The 8604-nt window shown below is 41.7% G+C and overlaps 2 long non-coding RNA genes across 2 annotated transcripts; both read right to left on the reverse strand.

Moving 5' to 3' along the window:
- Positions 1–208: 208 nt before the first annotated feature.
- On the reverse strand, positions 209–5104 carry LOC124066393. Its single transcript, XR_006844586.1, has 2 exons — positions 4489–5104; positions 209–253 (listed from the first exon to the last, which is right to left on the reverse strand). It is a non-coding gene; the product is annotated as an uncharacterized LOC124066393 (long non-coding RNA).
- Positions 5105–7506: 2402 nt separating this feature from the next.
- Positions 7507–8074, reverse strand: LOC124066402. The gene is made up of 2 exons (XR_006844595.1): positions 7669–8074; positions 7507–7551 (listed from the first exon to the last, which is right to left on the reverse strand). It is a non-coding gene; the product is annotated as an uncharacterized LOC124066402 (long non-coding RNA).
- Between the last annotated feature and the right edge of the window lie 530 nt (positions 8075–8604).

The raw sequence follows: 8604 nt of genomic DNA on the forward strand, positions 1-8604 counted from the left end.
TCAAAATGTTGAGCCTACGCTAGCAAAACAATGGCACCTGCACCGTACTGCGGACTGCAAAGTAGCTCTCGTGCGTCTCATCTCAGAAGAAGCGCTGAGGAATGCGATGCGATGGCAATGACTTGCCGCTTGCTTCTCCACACGCCTTGGGTCTTGACATCGAGTTTTCACTGTAGCTCCCACAGTAACACGAGGAAACGGAGTTTTCTTTTAAACTACAGGGCGTTCTTTATTCAGCTTCGTCCCGTGAAAACTGACAATAACAAACAACAAATAAATTTATATGAATCATATTAGACAAAACAAAGTTAATATTAACAATTTAGAAGACGACTATGTAACTCTACAATATTGAGAGACATAAGCTTACCTCGCTGGCAGCTTGTTACCAAAAGGAGCTAGGTTCGTTGCACACAAAGGTTCATCACTCTTCATAACATTTCTTCAAGAAAAATATTCCACAACCGGGGTCCATTCAAACGTTAAATGACCCGCGTTACATTCTTCTCTTGCAATATTCATCAAATACATCTCACGCATAAAGCTTAAGCCTTCTTTGGTCCTGGTAGGCGAAAACTGGATTACCGCTGTTTTTCAAGATATCCCTTTCCTGTACGTCCCTGAATTATGTCCCCCAGGAAGTAGAATAGAAGATTCCACCCCAATACAACACAAAAATATACTGCGCACCATGAAAACCATGCTCACCATAAACAAATGAAATAACCATATTAATTTATATATTGGAAATATTATTCATGCCATTTAGGTAACTGATGACAGTTATAATGGCTTCTTCCACTCACTCTCCCTCTGCCTCTCCCTCTCCCGTCTTCTGTAAGGTGTGTGAAATGTTTAGCTATTCCTCTGCCTCCTTTAGTGAGAGTGAGATGTGTAGAAAGTGTAGCTTATTCATAGCCTTGGAGGCGAGGCTAACTGAGGCGAGGCTAACTACAGTACGAAGCCGGGCCGGCTTCGTACTGTAGATCATAGTCCATTAGTCCCGACAGCTAGCCAGCAGCAGTTAGCCTGTGCGGACCGGCCTACTTTACCTACTTTAGCTGATGTCAGCCGCCCCCCGGCAGCCCCCGAGCAGCCGGGAAGTCAGGGAGGTTGGGTGGCGGTTCGAAAGAAGCGTAGTCCAAAACAAAGGCCCGTGGTTCACCACCAACCGCTTCATGTGTCTAACCGCTTTTCCCCACTCAGCGACACACCCGCTGAGAAACCGACCCTGGTTATTGGCGATTCTGTTTTGCGATATGTGAAGCCGACACCAGCGACCATAGTCAAATGCATCCCGGGGGCCAGAGCGGGCGACATAGAGGGCAATTTAAAGCTGCTGGCGAGAGATAAGAGTAAATATGGTAAGATTATAATTCACGTCGGCGCTAATGACACTCGGCTACGCCAGTCGGAGGTCACCAAAGTCAATATTGAGTCGGTGTGTAATTTGGCAAAAACCATGTCGGACTCCGTAGCATTCTCTGGTCCCCTCCCGAATCTGACCAGTGATGATATGTTTAGCCGCATGTCATCGCTCCGTCGCTGGCTGTCACGGTGGTGTTCAGAAAACAACGTGGCCTTTATAGATAACTGGGAGACTTTCTGGGGAAAACCTGGCCTCATTAGCAGAGACGGAATTCATCCCACTTGGGGTGGTGCGGCTCTTATTTCTACCAATATGGCCAAGTTTATTAGACAACCAACACCCTGACAACCCAGGGTCGAGGCCAGGAAGTAGAGTCGCTGTCTTACACACTTCTCTGCTGCTTCTGTAGGACTGCCGCCCTCCGTTAAAATTAGAATAAATAAAAATATAAATGCACACAGTAATACTAAGTTTAACAATCCCATAGAAATAGTGTCAGTGCCTCGTCCTCCCATAGTCCAACCAGCACAAAATTTAAGAAGTGTTAATCATAATAACCTCATAAAAATACAAACTAGCAAATATTTAGAGCCAAAAAATAGGACAGTCAGATGTGGATTATTAAATATACGATCCCTCCACTCTAAATCCCTCCTAGTCAGTGATCTAATTATTGATCATCAGTCTGATATATTCTGCCTCACTGAGACTTGGTTACGGGACGAAGAATATGTTAGTCTAAATGAATCAACTCCATCTGGTTATATTAACTATCATGTTCCTCGAGGCACAGGGCGAGGAGGAGGAGTGGCAGCAATCTACCATTCCAGTCTTCAGATTAACCCCAAACCTGCCCAAAATGCAGGGCTACTTGTGGTTCCTAGAGTCCTCAAAAGTAGATTGGGAACCAGAGCCTTTAGTTATCAAGCTCCTCTACTATGGAACCATCTTCCGGTTTCGGTCCGGGAGGCGGACACCCTCTCTATATTTAAGAGTAGACTAAAAACTTTCCTCTTTGATAAAGCTTATAGTTAGGGCTGGCCTAGGCCGGCCCCTAGTTATGCTGCTATAGGCTTAGACTGCCGGGGGCCCTCCCATGACGCACTGAGCCCTATCTTCCTCTCCCTCTCCTTCTGCACACATTCATGTCCCATTAATATTACTAACAAATAAAGAATTCTGATTCTGATTCTCAACTCCTTCCCTGGAGTCCCTGTGCTTTCTTGTCCCGCAGATTCCTAGCGATCATGACTGGACCTCCTGCTGCGGTCCAGCTGTCGTCCTGCCCAAAACCTACTGCAATTACTACTGTTTAGTCCTAATCTGATTTAAATCTGTTACGACTCAGTACAGCTACTACCATTATTGTTACTACCATTGTTATCAAAATCACCATAATACCTTCTGTATACTTCATTGTCATTATCATTATCTACATTTCGATATGCATCTCTGCTTGTGTGCTCCTCTCACACCCCACCCCCTCTGCCTCTCTCCCTTGCTCTCTCTGTCGCTCTCCTGCTCTCTCTCTCTCTCTCTCAACCCAACCGGTCAAGGCAGATGGCCGCCCATCTTGAGCCGGGGTCTGCTCCGAGATTTCTGCCTTCTAAAAGGCAGTTTTTCCTCGCCACTGTCGCCAAGTGCTTGCTCAAGGGGGAATGTTGGGCTCTCTCTATTTTACAATTTAATTAAAGAGTTTGGTCTAGACCTGCTCTAATTGGAAAGTGTCATGAGATAACTTTTGTTGTGAATTGGCGCTATATAAATAAACTGAATTGAATTGAATTGAATTGAATTGATTTACAATCCCTCCATTTATCCAAGCTTTTATGTGACATTTGAAACACTATTACACGTGTTATACAGAGAGGGTGAGTGGCACAGTGCCCAATTGAGGACCCGATCAAGAAGCTTCTACACGGAGTCTACTACTATGTGCGCTTGACCGTTGAGGGTTATCCCAGTCTATTCACTCGTTTTAACTCACCAACATCTGCAACACCTTAACTGAAGTATCCCTATTGTGCTAATCCCTCCTTTTATCCAAGCTTTTATGTGACATTTGGTAATGGGTTGATGACATCTTCAGACACATGAACCCGCTGATCTTTGAGAATCTGACTAACCATCTCCATCACAAGGTTTTGTGAATGCAGCTTAAGAAAAAAGTTTTGTGTTTAGATTTCTGAGAAAAGGACAGGAGGATTCAAAAAATGTGTTTTAACAATTGTGAAAACCTGTAAGATGGCACAGTTTTTCCCACTGTTGTGAGAGTTTTTCCCTCTGATGATAACACAGAGGTGAATGTGTACTGAAAAATTCTGAACTGAACTCAGCAGAATTTGCATCCCATTTATAATGGGCAGAATGCCTTTGATGTTTTGATCCTCTGAAGATATCATCACATCAAAGCCAAATCATGTCAAACTGACAATTCAGTAAACCCCGCCCCCAGAACACTGACTGTCCAATAGTAGCTTGGCAACTGTAACTAAGCATAACCAAGTGAGCAAACACGCAGACATTGGTAGATTATGATTAGCCGGTGTTACATTACCATTCAGTGAGCATAGCTAACCTAATGATATCACTCCTTTTCTCTGTTGACAATTTCTCTTTATATGAGAATTTGTCTCTCACTAATTGTTTATATATTTCTGATGATGAACAAGTGATGAATGACAAACAGCAAATCCCTTTTATGTGACATTTGAAACACTATTACACGTGTTATACAGAGAGGGTGAGTGGCACAGTGCCCAAGTGAGGACCCGATCAAGAAGCTTCTACACGGAGTCTATTACTCTGTGCGCTTGACCGTTGAGGGTTATCCCAGTCTACTCACTCGTTTTAACTCACCAACATCCGCAACACCTTGACTGAAGTATCCTTTTTATGCTGTTCCAAACCCTGCGTCTACACAACCACTTGAGATCTGTGTGAGTGCATTAATTCTCCAACACCCTATATTGTCCGATACACTGACACATGCACAGTGAAAATATCAATGGAGTAGGAAACCACCTCACATCTTCATGAAAAATAACAAACTTATCCCTGTGTTCTCATGAACAACTTTATCTCTATAGATCAACATAAAAATCAAATAAAACTCTTACCTCATAAACATGTTGAAATTGCTCAGAGTGGGTGGAGCGCATTCACAACTTCTGTTCTGGCCATGCCTGTTATTCAATGTTCTTTAGTGACTCCTGCTGGTTATTTACCATAGTGCAGTGTTACTGGGTTCTCTAGTGACTCCTGTTGGTCATTTATTGTAGTATAGTGTTTGAGCACTGATTTGTATTTCCTGTGTAACAGGAAGTTAGTTCAAGCAAACTACAAATGGCCTGTGTGCTCTAGTGAAGCTGATGTGTGTTCATCTGTTGCCATCCTTCATTCATAGCCCTTGAGAAGGCATCACCTGTAAGTACATGCATTGTGAAACGATGTATCTTTGATATAAGCACATTTTCTTGACCACTTTTTGTTATGATGTCGGTGAATTTAGTGAATCACTTGGGGTAGCCTTTTTTGGTTTATGTATACTAACAGATCAGTTCATTAATGCTCCATTAATTCTGTAACACTGATTTTGCTTAATACTTACCTGCTGGTCATGCTTATGTTATGTGATATGGTGTAAGTGAAGTTACAAACCAATACTGAACCAATATTGTTGTTTATGTATTTTTCAGTTTCACACTTTTCATACAAGTAAAGCATCTCAACCTCACTTCATGGTCCTGAGAGTTACTGTATGGATGTGTTTAACTTGCTGGATAACTGAAGGGGGAAAACTGTACCAAACATCCCTTTCTCCTACATTTTCCTTGTCCAGTCTCCAAACCTTTCTAATCCCTCTTTCATTTCATCTTTTTGAACTTTCTTCTGCCATCTTTCTATTGTTCCTGCTAACACCGACCCTAGTGAGCCGGATTTACAATCCCTCCATGTCTCCAAGCTTTTATGTTTAAGAAGCTTCTACACTGAGTCTATTACTCTGTGCGCTTGACCGTTGAGGGTTATCCCAGTCTATTCACTCGTTTTAACTCACCAACATCTGCAACACCTTAACTGAAGTATCCCTATTGTGCAAATCCCTCCAGTTATCCAAGCTTTTATGTGACATTTGGTAATGGGTTGATGACATCTTCAGACACATGAACCCGCTGATCTTTGAGAATCTGACTAACCAGCTCCGTCACAAGGTTTTGTGAATGCAGTTTAAGAAAAAAGTTTTGTGTTTAGATTTCTGAGAAAAGGACAGGAGGATTCAAAAAATGTGTTTTAACAATTGTGAAAACCTGTAAGATGGCACAGTTTTTCCCACTGTTGTGAGAGTTTTTTCCCTCTGATGATAACACAGAGGTGAATGTGTTCTGAAAAATTCTGAACTGAACTCAGCAGAATTTGCGTCCCATTTATAATGGGCAGAATGCCTTTGATGTTTTGATCCTCTGAAGATATCATCACATCAAAGCCAAATCATGTCAAACTGACAATTCAGTAAACCCCGCCCCCAGAACACTGACTGTCCAATAGTAGCTTGGCAACTGTAACTAAGCATAACCAAGTGAGCAAACACGCAGACATTGGTAGATTATGATTAGCCGGTGTTACATTACCATTCAGTGAGCATAGCTAACCTAATGATATCACTCCTTTTCTCTGTTGACAATTTCTCTTTATATGAGAATTTGTCTCTCACTTATTGTTAATATATTTCTGATGATGAACAAGTGATGAATGACAAACAGCAAATCCCTTTTATGTGACATTTGAAACACTATTACACGTGTTATACAGAGAGGGTGAGTGGCACAGTGCCCAAGTGAGGACCCGATCAAGAAGCTTCTACACGGAGTCTATTACTCATTGCGCTTGACCGTTGAGGGTTATCCCAGTCTACTCACTCGTTTTAACTCGCCAACATCTGCAACACGTGTAATAGTGTTTCAAATGTCACATAAAAGCTTGGATAAATGGAGGGATTGTAAATCCGGCTCACTTGGGTCGGTGTTAGCAGGAACAATAGAAAGATGGTAGAAGAATTTCCAAAGGATGAAATGAAAGAGGGATTAGAAAGGTTTGGAGACTGGACAAGGAAAATGCAGGAGAAAGGGATGTTTGGAAGTTGTGAATGCGCTCCACCCACTCTGAGCAATTTCAACATGTTTATGAGGTAAGAGTTTTCTTTGATTTTTATGTTGATCTGTAGAGATAAAGTTGTTCATGAGAACACAGGGATAAGTTTGTTATTTTTCATGAAGATGTGAGGTGGTTTCCTACTCCATTGATATTTTCACTGTGCATGTGTCAGTGTATCGGACAGCATAGAGTGTTGTAGAATTCCTGCAATCACACAGATCTCAAGTGGTCGTGTACACGCAGGGTTTGGAATAGCACAATAGGGATACTTCAGTTAAGGTGTTGCAGATGTTGGTGAGTTAAAACGAGTGAGTAGACTGGGATAACCCTCAACGGTCAAGCGCAATGAGTAATACACTCCGTGTAGAAGCTTCTTGATCGGGTCCTCACTTGGGCACTGTGCCACTCACCCTCTCTGTATAACACGTGTAATAGTGTTTCAAATGTCACATAAAAGCTTGGATAAATGGAGGGATTGTAAATCCGGCTCACTTGGGTCGGTGTTAGCAGGAACAATAGAAAGATGGCAGAAGAAAGTTCCAAAGGATGAAATGAAAGAGGAATTAGAAAGGTTTTGAGACTGGACAAGGAAAATGCAGGAGAAAGGGATGTTTGAAAGTTGTGAATGCGCTCCACCCACTCTGAGCCCCAATTTTGTGTGTATAACCAAGCAGCTCTGTACCTGCCTCTGCCACAGCGTTGGGTAACGTATTGCGTATTGCGTCACTTCCTGTTCTTGCACTACTCATTCACTTGCTAGCGTAGGTGTTCGGTGGTATTGGTGTACTTCAGTCGACATATTTTGTGTTAGCTTTTACTGTGGTTGGTTCTTACAAATAAGTACACAAGCACTTTAGGAAAAGTTTATTAACCGCACGATCATCTAGATTCTTTCCTTTTCCGATCCCCGTCCTGTTTGTCGTTGAGCTTCGCTTAGTGCTAACATGGCTGTAGCTCCCACAGTAACACGAGGAAACGGAGTTTTCTTTTAAACTACAGGGCGTTCTTTATTCAGCTTCGTCCCGTGAAAACTGACAATAACAAACAACAAATAAATTTATATGAATCATATTAGACAAAACTAAGTTAATATTAACAATTTAGAAGATGACTACGTAACTCTACAATATTGAGAGACATAAGCTTACCTCGCTGGCAGCTTGTTACCAAAAGGAGCTAGGTTCGTTGCACACAAAGGTTCATCACTCTTCATAACATTTCTTCAAGAACAATATTCCACAACCGGGGTCCATTCAAACGTTAAATGACCCGCGTTACATTCTTCTCTTGCAATATTCATCAAATACATCTCACACATAAAGCTTAAGTCTTCTTTGGTCCTGGTAGGCGAAAACTGGATTACCGCTGTTTTTCAAGATATCCCTTTCCTGTACGTCCCTGAATTATGTCCCCCAGGAAGTAGAATAGAAGATTCCACCCCAATACAACACAAAAATATACTGCGCACCATGAAAACCATGCTCACCATAAACAAATGAAATAACCATATTAATTTATATATTGGAAATATTATTCATGCCATTTAGGTAACTGATGACAGTTATACTCCCACCAAAATCTTCTGTGATTTTATTTTAATTTCTTTATTCCTAATGTGAAGCTATATGAACTTGTGATGAACTTATTTATAACCTTTTATTTACTAACTTTAAGATTCAACTACTGCTTATAAGCTTATAATGACGAAATGAAATGATGAAAGTGTAAACTCAGGCCTTCAATCTGCTTCCAGTAGTGTAACAGTCTTCTGGATGCGTTTCTTTGCGTTTCTTTGTTCCTTGGTCCACTTCTGTCGATACTGAAGATTCAAGAGATATTCTCTCTTCCATCGCAACCAGAAACTGTTGGCCAGGAACTAAACACGACGCCATCTTTTACGAAGATAAAGATCCTCTCTAACAAATCGTCCAGGAGGTGGAGCGATTACTGTAGACTTCATGGTCAAAATGTGATTAGGTGTCAGGGGCTCGGGGCAAGAAGCATCACAGAGGTAATCAGTGGTTAAAGGCCTGCTGTTGATCACAGCCATGACTTCATACAAAAATGTCCTAACAGAAGAACAT

This window comes from Scatophagus argus, chromosome 10 (genome assembly GCF_020382885.2).
Source record: "Scatophagus argus isolate fScaArg1 chromosome 10, fScaArg1.pri, whole genome shotgun sequence".
NCBI classification, from domain to species: domain Eukaryota; kingdom Metazoa; phylum Chordata; class Actinopteri; family Scatophagidae; genus Scatophagus; species Scatophagus argus.